Source organism: Bombus terrestris, unplaced genomic scaffold (assembly GCF_910591885.1).
Source record: "Bombus terrestris unplaced genomic scaffold, iyBomTerr1.2, whole genome shotgun sequence".
In the NCBI taxonomy this organism is placed as follows: domain Eukaryota; kingdom Metazoa; phylum Arthropoda; class Insecta; order Hymenoptera; family Apidae; genus Bombus; species Bombus terrestris.
Genome location: NW_025963553.1, coordinates 5182683 through 5201439, shown reverse-complemented (window position 1 = coordinate 5201439; position 18757 = coordinate 5182683).

The window sequence follows — 18757 nt, the reverse complement described above, 5'->3', positions numbered from 1 at the left end:
ACGCGTCTCTCGCTCGCTGCGTTCGCTCGAAAACTATAGCGTAACCTAGAACCAATCCATCTTGCGTTCATTATTCGATATGGTGGCTACTTATTTCGAATTTGCGAACGTGTCGGATCGGATGTGAGGTTGGACTAAATTTTTACGAGCGAGCGGAGCGAGCGAGCATCGATCACAATATGCAAGGTATACATATACCTTGCAATATGCATATATATCGTGTTAGTACCTAATTTTGTCAGCCACTTCGGACATCACATTGCACTGTAGTATGTGGAAATAGTACTATTTATGTGAAACTATTCACAAACTGTAAACATTTATCAGCAGGCAATACGATAAGTACTTCCGGCTCCTCTGGCTGGTGCGAATGTTTCCATCTCCGTATGTGCAAACCGTTGGATTGTGACACACCTTTACGCGTCTCTCGCTCGCTGCGTTCGCTCGAAAACTATAGCGTAACCTAAAACCAATCCATCTTGCGTTCATTATTCGATATGGTGGCGACTTATTTCGAATTTGCGAACGTGTCGGATCGGATGTGAGGTTGGACTAAATTTTTACGAGCGAGCGGAGCGAGCGAGCAACGATCACAATTTGCAAGGTATACATATACCTTGCAATATGCATATATATCGTGTTAGTACCTAATTTTGTTAGCCACTTCGGACATCACAATGGACTGTAGTATGTGGAAATAGTACTATTTATGTGAAACTATTCACAAACTGTAAACATTTGTCAGCAGGCAATAGGATAAAGACTTCCGGCTCCTCGGGCTGGTGCGAATGTTTCAATGTCCGTATGTGCCAAACCGTGGGATTGTGACACACCTTTACGCGTCTCTCGTTCGCTGCGCTCGCTCGAAAACTATAGCGTAACCTAAAACCAATCCATCTTGCGTTCATTATTCGATATGGTGGCGACTTATTTCGAATTTGCGAACGTGTCGGATCGGATGTGAGGTTGGACTAAATTTTTACGAGCGAGCGGAGCGAGCGAGCAACGATCACAATTTGCAAGGTATACATATACCTTGCAATATGCATATATATCGTGTTAGTACCTAATTTTGTCAGCCACTTCGGACATCACATTGGACTGTAGTATGTGGAAATAGTACTATTTATGTGAAACTATTCACAAACTGTAAACATTTGTCAGCAGGCAATAGGATAAAGACTTCCGGCTCCTCGGGCTGGTGCGAATGTTTCAATGTCCGTATGCGCCAAACCGTTGGATTGTGACACACCTTTACGCGTCTCTCGTTCGCTGCGCTCGCTCGAAAACTATAGCGTAACCTAAAACCAATCCATCTTGCGTTCATTATTCGATATGGTGGCGACTTATTTCGAATTTGCGAACGTGTCGGATCGGATGTGAGGTTGGACTAAATTTTTACGAGCGAGCGGAGCGAGCGAGCATCGATCACAACATGCAAGGTATACATATACCTTGCAATATGCATATATATCGTGTTAGTACCTAATTTCGTCAGCCACTTCGGACATCACATTGCACTGTAGTATGTGGAAATAGTACTATTTATGTGAAACTATTCACAAACTGTAAACATCTGTCAGCAGGCAATATGATAAAGACATCCGGCTCCTCGGGCTGGTGCGAATGTTTCAATGTCAGTATGTGCCAAACCGTTGGATTGTGACACACCTTTACGCGTCTCTCGCTCGCTGCGCCCGCTCGAAAGCTGTAGCCTAACCTAAACCCAATCCATCTTGCGTTAGTCATTCGATATGAAGGCAACTTATTTCGAATTTGCGAACGTGTCGGATCGGATGTGAGGTTGGACTAAATTTTTACGAGCGAGCGGAGCGAGCGAGCAACGATCACAATTTGCAAGGTATACATATACCTTGCAATATGCATATATATCGTGTTAGTACCTAATTTTGTCCGCCACTTCGGACATCACATTGCACTGTAGTATGTGGATATAGTACTAGTTATGTGAAACTATTCACAAACTGTAAACATTTGTCAGTAGGCAATATGATAAAGACTTCCGGCTCCTCGGCCTGGTGCGAATGTTTCAATGTCAGTATGTGCCAAACCGTTGGATTGTGACACACCTTTACGCGTCTCTCGCTCGCTGCGTTCGCTCGAAAACTATAGCGTAACCTAAAACCAATCCATCTTGCGTTCATTATTCGATATGGTGGCGACTTATTTCGAATTTGCGAACGTGTCGGATCGGATGTGAGGTTGGACTAAATTTTTACGAGCGAGCGGAGCGAGCGAGCATCGATCACAATATGCAAGGTATACATATACCTTGCAATATGCATATATATCGTGTTAGTACCTAATTTTGTCAGCCACTTCGGACATCACATTGCACTGTAGTATGTGGAAATAGTACTATTTATGTGAAACTATTCACAAACTGTAAACATTTGTCAGCAGGCAATACGATAAGTACTTCCGGCTCCTCTGGCTGGTGCGAATGTTTCCATGTCCGTATGTGCCAAACCGTTGGATTGTGACACACCTTTACGCGTCTCTCGCTCGCTGCGTTCGCTCGAAAACTATAGCGTAACCTAAAACCAATCCATCTTGCGTTCATTATTCGATATGGTGGCGACTTATTTCGAATTTGCGAACGTGTCGGATCGGATGTGAGGTTGGACTAAATTTTTACGAGCGAGCGGAGCGAGCGAGCATCGATCACAATATGCAAGGTATTCATATACCTTGCAATATGCATATATATCGTGTTAGTACCTAATTTCGTCAGCCACTTCGGACATCACATTGCCCTGTAGTATGTGGAAATAGTACTATTTATGTGAAACTATTCACACACTGTAAACATTAGTCAGCAGGCAATATGATAAAGACATCCGGCTCCTCGGGCTGGTGCGAATGTTTCAATGTCAGTATGTGCCAAACCGTTGGATTGTGACACACCTTTACGCCTCTCTCGCTCGCTGCGCCCGCTCGAAAACTATAGCGTAACCTAAAACCAATCCATCTTGCGTTCATTATTCGATATGGTGGCGACTTATTTCGAATTTGCGAACGTGTCGGATCGTATGTGAGGTTGGACTAAATTTTTACGAGCGAGCGGAGCGAGCGAGCAACGATCACAATTTCCAAGGTATACATATACCTTATATTGCCTTGCATATATTTCGTGTTAGTACCTAATTTTGTCAGCCACTTCGGACATCACATTGGACTGTAGTATGTGGAAATAGTACTATTTATGTGAAACTATTCACAAACTGTAAACATTTGTCAGCAGGCAATAGGATAAAGACTTCCGGCTCCTCGGGCTGGTGCGAATGTTTCAATGTCCGTATGCGCCAAACCGTTGGATTGTGACACACCTTTACGCGTCTCTCGTTCGCTGCGCTCGCTCGAAAACTATAGCGTAACCTAAAACCAATCCATCTTGCGTTCATTATTCGATATGGTGGCGACTTATTTCGAATTTGCGAACGTGTCGGATCGGATGTGAGGTTGGACTAAATTTTTACGAGCGAGCGGAGCGAGCGAGCATCGATCACAACATGCAAGGTATACATATACCTTGCAATATGCATATATATCGTGTTAGTACCTAATTTCGTCAGCCACTTCGGACATCACATTGCCCTGTAGTATGTGGAAATAGTACTATTTATGTGAAACTATTCACAAACTGTAAACATTTGTCAGCAGGCAATATGATAAAGACATCCGGCTCCTCGGGCTGGTGCGAATGTTTCAATGTCAGTATGTGCCAAACCGTTGGATTGTGACACACCTTTACGCGTCTCTCGCTCGCTGCGCCCGCTCGAAAGCTGTAGCCTAACCTAAACCCAATCCATCTTGCGTTAGTCATTCGATATGGTGGCGACTTATTTCGAATTTGCGAACGTGTCGGATCGGATGTGAGGTTGGACTAAATTTTTACGAGCGAGCGGAGCGAGCGAGCAACGATCACAATTTGCAAGGTATACATATACCTTGCAATATGCATATATATCGTGTTAGTACCTAATTTTGTTAGCCACTTCGGACATCACATTGGACTGTAGTATGTGGAAATAGTACTATTTATGTGAAACTATTCACAAACTGTAAACATTTGTCAGCAGGCAATAGGATAAAGACTTCCGGCTCCTCGGGCTGGTGCGAATGTTTCAATGTCCGTATGTGCCAAACCGTGGGATTGTGACACACCTTTACGCGTCTCTCGTTCGCTGCGCTCGCTCGAAAACTATAGCGTAACCTAAAACCAATCCATCTTGCGTTCATTATTCGATATGGTGGCGACTTATTTCGAATTTGCGAACGTGTCGGATCGGATGTGAGGTTGGACTAAATTTTTACGAGCGAGCGGAGCGAGCGAGCAACGATCACAATTTGCAAGGTATACATATACCTTGCAATATGCATATATATCGTGTTAGTACCTAATTTTGTCAGCCACTTCGGACATCACATTGCACTGTAGTATGTCGAAATAGTACTATTTATGTGAAACTATTCACAAACTGTAAACATTTGTCAGTAGGCAGTATGATCAAGACTTCCGGCTCCTCGGGCTGGTGCGAATGTTTCAATGTCCGTATGTGCCAAACCGTGGGATTGTGACACACCTTTACGCGTCTCTCGCTCGCTGCGTTCGCTCGAAAACTATAGCGTAACCTAAAACCAATCCATCTTGCGTTCATTATTCGATATGGTGGCGACTTATTTCGAATTTGCGAACGTGTCGGATCGGATGTGAGGTTGGACTAAATTTTTACGAGCGAGCGGAGCGAGCGAGCATCGATCACAATATGCAAGGTATACATATACCTTGCAATATGCATATATATCGTGTTAGTACCTAATTTTGTCAGCCACTTCGGACATCACATTGCACTGTAGTATGTGGAAATAGTACTATTTATGTGAAACTATTCACAAACTGTAAACATTTGTCAGCAGGCAATAGGATAAAGACTTCCGGCTCCTCGGGCTGGTGCGAATGTTTCAATGTCCGTATGTGCCAAACCGTGGGATTGTGACACACCTTTACGCGTCTCTCGTTCGCTGCGCTCGCTCGAAAACTATAGCGTAACCTAAAACCAATCCATCTTGCGTTCATTATTCGATATGGTGGCGACTTATTTCGAATTTGCGAACGTGTCGGATCGGATGTGAGGTTGGACTAAATTTTTACGAGCGAGCGGAGCGAGCGAGCATCGATCACAATATGCAAGGTATACATATACCTTGCAATATGCATATATATCGTGTTAGTACCTAATTTCGTCAGCCACTTCGGACATCACATTGCCCTGTAGTATGTGGAAATAGTACTATTTATGTGAAACTATTCACACACTGTAAACATTTGTCAGCAGGCAATATGATAAAGACATCCGGCTCCTCGGGCTGGTGCGAATGTTTCAATGTCAGTATGTGCCAAACCGTTGGATTGTGACACACCTTTACGCCTCTCTCGCTCGCTGCGCCCGCTCGAAAACTATAGCGTAACCTAAAACCAATCCATCTTGCGTTCATTATTCGATATGGTGGCGACTTATTTCGAATTTGCGAACGTGTCGGATCGTATGTGAGGTTGGACTAAATTTTTACGAGCGAGCGGAGCGAGCGAGCAACGATCACAATTTCCAAGGTATACATATACCTTATATTGCCTTGCATATATTTCGTGTTAGTACCTAATTTTGTCAGCCACTTCGGACATCACATTGGACTGTAGTATGTGGAAATAGTACTATTTATGTGAAACTATTCACAAACTGTAAACATTTGTCAGCAGGCAATAGGATAAAGACTTCCGGCTCCTCGGGCTGGTGCGAATGTTTCAATGTCCGTATGCGCCAAACCGTTGGATTGTGACACACCTTTACGCGTCTCTCGTTCGCTGCGCTCGCTCGAAAACTATAGCGTAACCTAAAACCAATCCATCTTGCGTTCATTATTCGATATGGTGGCGACTTATTTCGAATTTGCGAACGTGTCGGATCGGATGTGAGGTTGGACTAAAATTTTACGAGCGAGCGGAGCGAGCGAGCATCGATCACAACATGCAAGGTATACATATACCTTGCAATATGCATATATATCGTGTTAGTACCTAATTTCGTCAGCCACTTCGGACATCACATTGCACTGTAGTATGTGGAAATAGTACTATTTATGTGAAACTATTCACAAACTGTAAACATCTGTCAGCAGGCAATATGATAAAGACATCCGGCTCCTCGGGCTGGTGCGAATGTTTCAATGTCAGTATGTGCCAAACCGTTGGATTGTGACACACCTTTACGCGTCTCTCGCTCGCTGCGCCCGCTCGAAAGCTGTAGCCTAACCTAAACCCAATCCATCTTGCGTTAGTCATTCGATATGAAGGCAACTTATTTCGAATTTGCGAACGTGTCGGATCGGATGTGAGGTTGGACTAAATTTTTACGAGCGAGCGGAGCGAGCGAGCATCGATCACAATATGCAAGGTATACATATACCTTGCAATATGCATATATATCGTGTTAGTACCTAATTTTGTCAGCCACTTCGGACATCACATTGCACTGTAGTATGTGGAAATAGTACTATTTATGTGAAACTATTCACAAACTGTAAACATTTGTCAGCAGGCAATACGATAAGTACTTCCGGCTCCTCTGGCTGGTGCGAATGTTTCCATGTCCGTATGTGCAAACCGTTGGATTGTGACACACCTTTACGCGTCTCTCGCTCGCTGCGTTCGCTCGAAAACTATAGCGTAACCTAAAACCAATCCATCTTGCGTTCATTATTCGATATGGTGGCGACTTATTTCGAATTTGCGAACGTGTCGGATCGGATGTGAGGTTGGACTAAATTTTTACGAGCGAGCGGAGCGAGCGAGCATCGATCACAATATGCAAGGTATACATATACCTTGCAATATGCATATATATCGTGTTAGTACCTAATTTCGTCAGCCACTTCGGACATCACATTGCCCTGTAGTATGTGGAAATAGTACTATTTATGTGAAACTATTCGCAAACTGTAAACATTTGTCAGCAGGCAATATGATAAAGACATCCGGCTCCTCGGGCTGGTGCGAATGTTTCAATGTCAGTATGTGCCAAACCGTTGGATTGTGACACACCTTTACGCGTCTCTCGCTCGCTGCGCCCGCTCGAAAGCTGTAGCCTAACCTAAACCCAATCCATCTTGCGTTAGTCATTCGATATGGTGGCGACTTATTTCGAATTTGCGAACGTGTCGGATCGGATGTGAGGTTGGACTAAATTTTTACGAGCGAGCGGAGCGAGCGAGCATCGATCACAATATGCAAGGTATACATATACCTTGCAATATGCATATATATCGTGTTAGTACCTAATTTTGTCAGCCACTTCGGACATCACATTGCACTGTAGTATGTGGAAATAGTACTATTTATGTGAAACTATTCACAAACTGTAAACATTTGTCAGCAGGCAATACGATAAGTACTTCCGGCTCCTCTGGCTGGTGCGAATGTTTCCATGTCCGTATGTGCAAACCGTTGGATTGTGACACACCTTTACGCGTCTCTCGCTCGCTGCGTTCGCTCGAAAACTATAGCGTAACCTAAAACCAATCCATCTTGCGTTCATTATTCGATATGGTGGCGACTTATTTCGAATTTGCGAACGTGTCGGATCGGATGTGAGGTTGGACTAAATTTTTACGAGCGAGCGGAGCGAGCGAGCATCGATCACAATATGCAAGGTATACATATACCTTGCAATATGCATATATATCGTGTTAGTACCTAATTTCGTCAGCCACTTCGGACATCACATTGCCCTGTAGTATGTGGAAATAGTACTATTTATGTGAAACTATTCACAAACTGTAAACATTTGTCAGCAGGCAATATGATAAAGACATCCGGCTCCTCGGGCTGGTGCGAATGTTTCAATGTCAGTATGTGCCAAACCGTTGGATTGTGACACACCTTTACGCGTCTCTCGCTCGCTGCGCCCGCTCGAAAGCTGTAGCCTAACCTAAACCCAATCCATCTTGCGTTAGTCATTCGATATGGTGGCGACTTATTTCGAATTTGCGAACGTGTCGGATCGGATGTGAGGTTGGACTAAATTTTTACGAGCGAGCGGAGCGAGCGAGCAACGATCACAATTTGCAAGGTATACATATACCTTGCAATATGCATATATATCGTGTTAGTACCTAATTTTGTTAGCCACTTCGGACATCACATTGGACTGTAGTATGTGGAAATAGTACTATTTATGTGAAACTATTCACAAACTGTAAACATTTGTCAGCAGGCAATAGGATAAAGACTTCCGGCTCCTCGGGCTGGTGCGAATGTTTCAATGTCCGTATGTGCCAAACCGTGGGATTGTGACACACCTTTACGCGTCTCTCGTTCGCTACGCTCGCTCGAAAACTATAGCGTAACCTAAAACCAATCCATCTTGCGTTCATTATTCGATATGGTGGCGACTTATTTCGAATTTGCGAACGTGTCGGATCGGATGTGAGGTTGGACTAAATTTTTACGAGCGAGCGGAGCGAGCGAGCAACGATCACAATTTGCAAGGTATACATATACCTTGCAATATGCATATATATCGTGTTAGTACCTAATTTTGTCAGCCACTTCGGACATCACATTGCACTGTAGTATGTCGAAATAGTACTATTTATGTGAAACTATTCACAAACTGTAAACATTTGTCAGTAGGCAGTATGATCAAGACTTCCGGCTCCTCGGGCTGGTGCGAATGTTTCAATGTCCGTATGTGCCAAACCGTGGGATTGTGACACACCTTTACGCGTCTCTCGCTCGCTGCGTTCGCTCGAAAACTATAGCGTAACCTAAAACCAATCCATCTTGCGTTCATTATTCGATATGGTGGCGACTTATTTCGAATTTGCGAACGTGTCGGATCGGATGTGAGGTTGGACTAAATTTTTACGAGCGAGCGGAGCGAGCGAGCATCGATCACAATATGCAAGGTATACATATACCTTGCAATATGCATATATATCGTGTTAGTACCTAATTTTGTCAGCCACTTCGGACATCACATTGCACTGTAGTATGTGGAAATAGTACTATTTATGTGAAACTATTCACAAACTGTAAACATTTGTCAGCAGGCAATACGATAAGTACTTCCGGCTCCTCTGGCTGGTGCGAATGTTTCCATGTCCGTATGTGCCAAACCGTTGGATTGTGACACACCTTTACGCGTCTCTCGCTCGCTGCGTTCGCTCGAAAACTATAGCGTAACCTAAAACCAATCCATCTTGCGTTCATTATTCGATATGGTGGCGACTTATTTCGAATTTGCGAACGTGTCGGATCGGATGTGAGGTTGGACTAAATTTTTACGAGCGAGCGGAGCGAGCGAGCATCGATCACAATATGCAAGGTATATGTATACCTTGCAATATGCATATATATCGTGTTAGTACCTAATTTCGTCAGCCACTTCGGACATCACATTGCCCTGTAGTATGTGGAAATAGTACTATTTATGTGAAACTATTCACACACTGTAAACATTTGTCAGCAGGCAATATGATAAAGACATCCGGCTCCTCGGGCTGGTGCGAATGTTTCAATGTCAGTATGTGCCAAACCGTTGGATTGTGACACACCTTTACGCCTCTCTCGCTCGCTGCGCCCGCTCGAAAACTATAGCGTAACCTAAAACCAATCCATCTTGCGTTCATTATTCGATATGGTGGCGACTTATTTCGAATTTGCGAACGTGTCGGATCGTATGTGAGGTTGGACTAAATTTTTACGAGCGAGCGGAGCGAGCGAGCAACGATCACAATTTCCAAGGTACACATATACCTTATATTGCCTTGCATATATTACGTGTTAGTACCTAATTTTGTCAGCCACTTCGGACATCACATTGGACTGTAGTATGTGGAAATAGTACTATTTATGTGAAACTATTCACAAACTGTAAACATTTGTCAGCAGGCAATAGGATAAAGACTTCCGGCTCCTCGGGCTGGTGCGAATGTTTCAATGTCCGTATGCGCCAAACCGTTGGATTGTGACACACCTTTACGCGTCTCTCGTTCGCTGCGCTCGCTCGAAAACTATAGCGTAACCTAAAACCAATCCATCTTGCGTTCATTATTCGATATGGTGGCGACTTATTTCGAATTTGCGAACGTGTCGGATCGGATGTGAGGTTGGACTAAATTTTTACGAGCGAGCGGAGCGAGCGAGCATCGATCACAACATGCAAGGTATACATATACCTTGCAATATGCATATATATCGTGTTAGTACCTAATTTCGTCAGCCACTTCGGACATCACATTGCACTGTAGTATGTGGAAATAGTACTATTTATGTGAAACTATTCACAAACTGTAAACATCTGTCAGCAGGCAATATGATAAAGACATCCGGCTCCTCGGGCTGGTGCGAATGTTTCAATGTCAGTATGTGCCAAACCGTTGGATTGTGACACACCTTTACGCGTCTCTCGCTCGCTGCGCCCGCTCGAAAGCTGTAGCCTAACCTAAACCCAATCCATCTTGCGTTAGTCATTCGATATGAAGGCAACTTATTTCGAATTTGCGAACGTGTCGGATCGGATGTGAGGTTGGACTAAATTTTTACGAGCGAGCGGAGCGAGCGAGCAACGATCACAATTTGCAAGGTATACATATACCTTGCAATATGCATATATATCGTGTTAGTACCTAATTTTGTCCGCCACTTCGGACATCACATTGCACTGTAGTATGTGGAAATAGTACTAGTTATGTGAAACTATTCACAAACTGTAAACATTTGTCAGTAGGCAATATGATAAAGACTTCCGGCTCCTCGGCCTGGTGCGAATGTTTCAATGTCAGTATGTGCCAAACCGTTGGATTGTGACACACCTTTACGCGTCTCTCGCTCGCTGCGTTCGCTCGAAAACTATAGCGTAACCTAAAACCAATCCATCTTGCGTTCATTATTCGATATGGTGGCGACTTATTTCGAATTTGCGAACGTGTCGGATCGGATGTGAGGTTGGACTAAATTTTTACGAGCGAGCGGAGCGAGCGAGCATCGATCACAATATGCAAGGTATACATATACCTTGCAATATGCATATATATCGTGTTAGTACCTAATTTTGTCAGCCACTTCGGACATCACATTGCACTGTAGTATGTGGAAATAGTACTATTTATGTGAAACTATTCACAAACTGTAAACATTTGTCAGCAGGCAATACGATAAGTACTTCCGGCTCCTCTGGCTGGTGCGAATGTTTCCATGTCCGTATGTGCAAACCGTTGGATTGTGACACACCTTTACGCGTCTCTCGCTCGCTGCGTTCGCTCGAAAACTATAGCGTAACCTAAAACCAATCCATCTTGCGTTCATTATTCGATATGGTGGCGACTTATTTCGAATTTGCGAACGTGTCGGATCGCATGTGAGGTTGGACTAAATTTTTACGAGCGAGCGGAGCGAGCGAGCATCGATCACAATATGCAAGGTATACATATACCTTGCAATATGCATATATATCGTGTTAGTACCTAATTTCGTCAGCCACTTCGGACATCACATTGCCCTGTAGTATGTGGAAATAGTACTATTTATGTGAAACTATTCACAAACTGTAAACATTTGTCAGCAGGCAATATGATAAAGACATCCGGCTCCTCGGGCTGGTGCGAATGTTTCAATGTCAGTATGTGCCAAACCGTTGGATTGTGACACACCTTTACGCGTCTCTCGCTCGCTGCGCCCGCTCGAAAGCTGTAGCCTAACCTAAACCCAATCCATCTTGCGTTAGTCATTCGATATGGTGGCGACTTATTTCGAATTTGCGAACGTGTCGGATCGGATGTGAGGTTGGACTAAATTTTTACGAGCGAGCGGAGCGAGCGAGCAACGATCACAATTTGCAAGGTATACATATACCTTGCAATATGCATATATATCGTGTTAGTACCTAATTTTGTTAGCCACTTCGGACATCACATTGGACTGTAGTATGTGGAAATAGTACTATTTATGTGAAGCTATTCACAAACTGTAAACATTTGTCAGCAGGCAATAGGATAAAGACTTCCGGCTCCTCGGGCTGGTGCGAATGTTTCAATGTCCGTATGTGCCAAACCGTGGGATTGTGACACACCTTTACGCGTCTCTCGTTCGCTGCGCTCGCTCGAAAACTATAGCGTAACCTAAAACCAATCCATCTTGCGTTCATTATTCGATATGGTGGCGACTTATTTCGAATTTGCGAACGTGTCGGATCGGATGTGAGGTTGGACTAAATTTTTACGAGCGAGCGGAGCGAGCGAGCAACGATCACAATTTGCAAGGTATACATATACCTTGCAATATGCATATATATCGTGTTAGTACCTAATTTTGTCAGCCACTTCGGACATCACATTGCACTGTAGTATGTCGAAATAGTACTATTTATGTGAAACTATTCACAAACTGTAAACATTTGTCAGTAGGCAGTATGATCAAGACTTCCGGCTCCTCGGGCTGTTGCGAATGTTTCAATGTCCGTATGTGCCAAACCGTGGGATTGTGACACACCTTTACGCGTCTCTCGCTCGCTGCGTTCGCTCGAAAACTATAGCGTAACCTAAAACCAATCCATCTTGCGTTCATTATTCGATATGGTGGCGACTTATTTCGAATTTGCGAACGTGTCGGATCGTATGTGAGGTTGGACTAAATTTTTACGAGCGAGCGGAGCGAGCGAGCATCGATCACAATATGCAAGGTATACATATACCTTGCAATATGCATATATATCGTGTTAGTGCCTAATTTTGTCAGCCACTTCGGACATCACATTGCACTGTAGTATGTGGAAATAGTACTATTTATGTGAAACTATTCACAAACTGTAAACATTTGTCAGCAGGCAATACGATAAGTACTTCCGGCTCCTCTGGCTGGTGCGAATGTTTCCATGTCCGTATGTGCCAAACCGTTGGATTGTGACACACCTTTACGCGTCTCTCGCTCGCTGCGTTCGCTCGAAAACTATAGCGTAACCTAAAACCAATCCATCTTGCGTTCATTATTCGATATGGTGGCGACTTATTTCGAATTTGCGAACGTGTCGGATCGGATGTGAGGTTGGACTAAATTTTTACGAGCGAGCGGAGCGAGCGAGCATCGATCACAATATGCAAGGTATACATATACCTTGCAATATGCATATATATCGTGTTAGTACCTAATTTCGTCAGCCACTTCGGACATCACATTGCCCTGTAGTATGTGGAAATAGTACTATTTATGTGAAACTATTCACACACTGTAAACATTTGTCAGCAGGCAATATGATAAAGACATCCGGCTCCTCGGGCTGGTGCGAATGTTTCAATGTCAGTATGTGCCAAACCGTTGGATTGTGACACACCTTTACGCCTCTCTCGCTCGCTGCGCCCGCTCGAAAACTATAGCGTAACCTAAAACCAATCCATCTTGCGTTCATTATTCGATATGGTGGCGACTTATTTCGAATTTGCGAACGTGTCGGATCGTATGTGAGGTTGGACTAAATTTTTACGAGCGAGCGGAGCGAGCGAGCAACGATCACAATTTCCAAGGTATACATATACCTTATATTGCCTTGCATATATTTCGTGTTAGTACCTAATTTTGTCAGCCACTTCGGACATCACATTGGACTGTAGTATGTGGAAATAGTACTATTTATGTGAAACTATTCACAAACTGTAAACATTTGTCAGCAGGCAATAGGATAAAGACTTCCGGCTCCTCGGGCTGGTGCGAATGTTTCAATGTCCGTATGCGCCAAACCGTTGGATTGTGACAAACCTTTACGCGTCTCTCGTTCGCTGCGCTCGCTCGAAAACTATAGCGTAACCTAAAACCAATCCATCTTGCGTTCATTATTCGATATGGTGGCGACTTATTTCGAATTTGCGAACGTGTCGGATCGGATGTGAGGTTGGACTAAATTTTTACGAGCGAGCGGAGCGAGCGAGCAACGATCACAATTTGCAAGGTATACATATACCTTGCAATATGCATATATATCGTGTTAGTACCTAATTTTGTCCGCCACTTCGGACATCACATTGCACTGTAGTATGTGGAAATAGTACTAGTTATGTGAAACTATTCACAAACTGTAAACATTTGTCAGTAGGCAATATGATAAAGACTTCCGGCTCCTCGGCCTGGTGCGAATGTTTCAATGTCAGTATGTGCCAAACCGTTGGATTGTGACACACCTTTACGCGTCTCTCGCTCGCTGCGTTCGCTCGAAAACTATAGCGTAACCTAAAACCAATCCATCTTGCGTTCATTATTCGATATGGTGGCGACTTATTTCGAATTTGCGAACGTGTCGGATCGGATGTGAGGTTGGACTAAATTTTTACGAGCGAGCGGAGCGAGCGAGCATCGATCACAATATGCAAGGTATACATATACCTTGCAATATGCATATATATCGTGTTAGTACCTAATTTTGTCAGCCACTTCGGACATCACATTGCACTGTAGTATGTGGAAATAGTACTATTTATGTGAAACTATTCACAAACTGTAAACATTTGTCAGCAGGCAATACGATAAGTACTTCCGGCTCCTCTGGCTGGTGCGAATGTTTCCATGTCCGTATGTGCAAACCGTTGGATTGTGACACACCTTTACGCGTCTCTCGCTCGCTGCGTTCGCTCGAAAACTATAGCGTAACCTAAAACCAATCCATCTTGCGTTCATTATTCGATATGGTGGCGACTTATTTCGAATTTGCGAACGTGTCGGATCGGATGTGAGGTTGGACTAAATTTTTACGAGCGAGCGGAGCGAGCGAGCATCGATCACAATATGCAAGGTATACATATACCTTGCAATATGCATATATATCGTGTTAGTACCTAATTTCGTCAGCCACTTCGGACATCACATTGCCCTGTAGTATGTGGAAATAGTACTATTTATGTGAAACTATTCACAAACTGTAAACATTTGTCAGCAGGCAATATGATAAAGACATCCGGCTCCTCGGGCTGGTGCGAATGTTTCAATGTCAGTATGTGCCAAACCGTTGGATTGTGACACACCTTTACGCGTCTCTCGCTCGCTGCGCCCGCTCGAAAGCTGTAGCCTAACCTAAACCCAATCCATCTTGCGTTAGTCATTCGATATGGTGGCGACTTATTTCGAATTTGCGAACGTGTCGGATCGGATGTGAGGTTGGACTAAATTTTTACGAGCGAGCGGAGCGAGCGAGCAACGATCACAATTTGCAAGGTATACATATACCTTGCAATATGCATATATATCGTGTTAGTACCTAATTTTGTTAGCCACTTCGGACATCACATTGGACTGTAGTATGTGGAAATAGTACTATTTATGTGAAACTATTCACAAACTGTAAACATTTGTCAGCAGGCAATAGGATAAAGACTTCCGGCTCCTCGGGCTGGTGCGAATGTTTCAATGTCCGTATGTGCCAAACCGTGGGATTGTGACACACCTTTACGCGTCTCTCGTTCGCTGCGCTCGCTCGAAAACTATAGCGTAACCTAAAACCAATCCATCTTGCGTTCATTATTCGATATGGTGGCGACTTATTTCGAATTTGCGAACGTGTCGGATCGGATGTGAGGTTGGACTAAATTTTTACGAGCGAGCGGAGCGAGCGAGCAACGATCACAATTTGCAAGGTATACATATACCTTGCAATATGCATATATATCGTGTTAGTACCTAATTTTGTCAGCCACTTCGGACATCACATTGCACTGTAGTATGTCGAAATAGTACTATTTATGTGAAACTATTCACAAACTGTAAACATTTGTCAGTAGGCAGTATGATCAAGACTTCCGGCTCCTCGGGCTGGTGCGAATGTTTCAATGTCCGTATGTGCCAAACCGTGGGATTGTGACACACCTTTACGCGTCTCTCGCTCGCTGCGTTCGCTCGAAAACTATAGCGTAACCTAAAACCAATCCATCTTGCGTTCATTATTCGATATGGTGGCGACTTATTTCGAATTTGCGAACGTGTCGGATCGGATGTGAGGTTGGACTAAATTTTTACGAGCGAGCGGAGCGAGCGAGCATCGATCACAATATGCAAGGTATACGTATACCTTGCAATATGCATATATATCGTGTTAGTACCTAATTTTGTCAGCCACTTCGGACATCACATTGCACTGTAGTATGTGGAAATAGTACTATTTATGTGAAACTATTCACAAACTGTAAACATTTGTCAGCAGGCAATACGATAAGTACTTCCGGCTCCTCTGGCTGGTGCGAATGTTTCCATGTCCGTATGTGCCAAACCGTTGGATTGTGACACACCTTTACGCGTCTCTCGCTCGCTGCGTTCGCTCGAAAACTATAGCGTAACCTAAAACCAATCCATCTTGCGTTCATTATTCGATATGGTGGCGACTTATTTCGAATTTGCGAACGTGTCGGATCGGATGTGAGGTTGGACTAAATTTTTACGAGCGAGCGGAGCGAGCGAGCATCGATCACAATATGCAAGGTATACATATACCTTGCAATATGCATATATATCGTGTTAGTACCTAATTTCGTCAGCCACTTCGGACATCACATTGCCCTGTAGTATGTGGAAATAGTACTATTTATGTGAAACTATTCACACACTGTAAACATTTGTCAGCAGGCAATATGATAAAGACATCCGGCTCCTCGGGCTGGTGCGAATGTTTCAATGTCAGTATGTGCCAAACCGTTGGATTGTGACACACCTTTACGCCTCTCTCGCTCGCTGCGCCCGCTCGAAAACTATAGCGTAACCTAAAACCACTCCATCTTGCGTTCATTATTCGATATGGTGGCGACTTATTTCGAATTTGCGAACGTGTCGGATCGTATGTGAGGTTGGACTAAATTTTTACGAGCGAGCGGAGCGAGCGAGCAACGATCACAATTTCCAAGGTATACATATACCTTATATTGCCTTGCATATATTTCGTGTTAGTACCTAATTTTGTCAGCCACTTCGGACATCACATTGGACTGTAGTATGTGGAAATAGTACTATTTATGTGAAACTATTCACAAACTGTAAACATTTGTCAGCAGGCAATAGGATAAAGACTTCCGGCTCCTCGGGCTGGTGCGAATGTTTCAATGTCCGTATGCGCCAAACCGTTGGATTGTGACACACCTTTACGCGTCTCTCGTTCGCTGCGCTCGCTCGAAAACTATAGCGTAACCTAAAACCAATCCATCTTGCGTTCATTATTCGATATGGTGGCGACTTATTTCGAATTTGCGAACGTGTCGGATCGGATGTGAGGTTGGACTAAATTTTTACGAGCGAGCGGAGCGAGCGAGCATCGATCACAACATGCAAGGTATACATATACCTTGCAATATGCATATATATCGTGTTAGTACCTAATTTCGTCAGCCACTTCGGACATCACATTGCACTGTAGTATGTGGAAATAGTACTATTTATGTGAAACTATTCACAAACTGTAAACATCTGTCAGCAGGCAATATGATAAAGACATCCGGCTCCTCGGGCTGGTGCGAATGTTTCAATGTCAGTATGTGCCAAACCGTTGGATTGTGACACACCTTTACGCGTCTCTCGCTCGCTGCGCCCGCTCGAAAGCTGTAGCCTAACCTAAACCCAATCCATCTTGCGTTAGTCATTCGATATGAAGGCAACTTATTTCGAATTTTCGAACGTGTCGGATCGGATGTGAGGTTGGACTAAATTTTTACGAGCGAGCGGAGCGAGCGAGCAACGATCACAATTTGCAAGGTATACATATACCTTGCAATATGCATATATATCGTGTTAGTACCTAATTTTGTCCGCCACTTCGGACATCACATTGCACTGTAGTATGTGGAAATAGTACTAGTTATGTGAAACTATTCACAAACTGTAAACATTTGTCAGTAGGCAATATGATAAAGACTTCCGGCTCCTCGGCCTGGTGCGAATGTTTCAATGTCAGTATGTGCCAAACCGTTGGATTGTGACACACCTTTACGCGTCTCTCGCTCGCTGCGTTCGCTCGAAAACTATAGCGTAACCTAAAACCAATCCATCTTGCGTTCATTATTCGATATGGTGGCGACTTATTTCGAATTTGCGAACGTGTCGGATCGGATGTGAGGTTGGACTAAATTTTTACGAGCGAGCGGAGCGAGCGAGCATCGATCACAATATGCAAGGTATACATATACCTTGCAATATGCATATATATCGTGTTAGTACCTAATTTTGTCAGCCACTTCGGACATCACATTGCACTGTAGTATGTGGAAATAGTACTATTTATGTGAAACTATTCACAAACTGTAAACATTTGTCAGCAGGCAATACGATAAGTACTTCCGGCTCCTCTGGCTGGTGCGAATGTTTCCATGTCCGTATGTGCAAACCGTTGGATTGTGACACACCTTTACGCGTCTCTCGCTCGCTGCGTTCGCTCGAAAACTATAGCGTAACCTAAAACCAATCCATCTTGCGTTCATTATTCGATATGGTGGCGACTTATTTCGAATTTGCGAACGTGTCGGATCGGATGTGAGGTTGGACTAAATTTTTACGAGCGAGCGGAGCGAGCGAGCATCGATCACAATATGCAAGGTATACATATACCTTGCAATATGCATATATATCGTGTTAGTACCTAATTTCGTCAGCCACTTCGGACATCACATTGCCCTGTAGTATGTGGAAATAGTACTATTTATGTGAAACTATTCACAAACT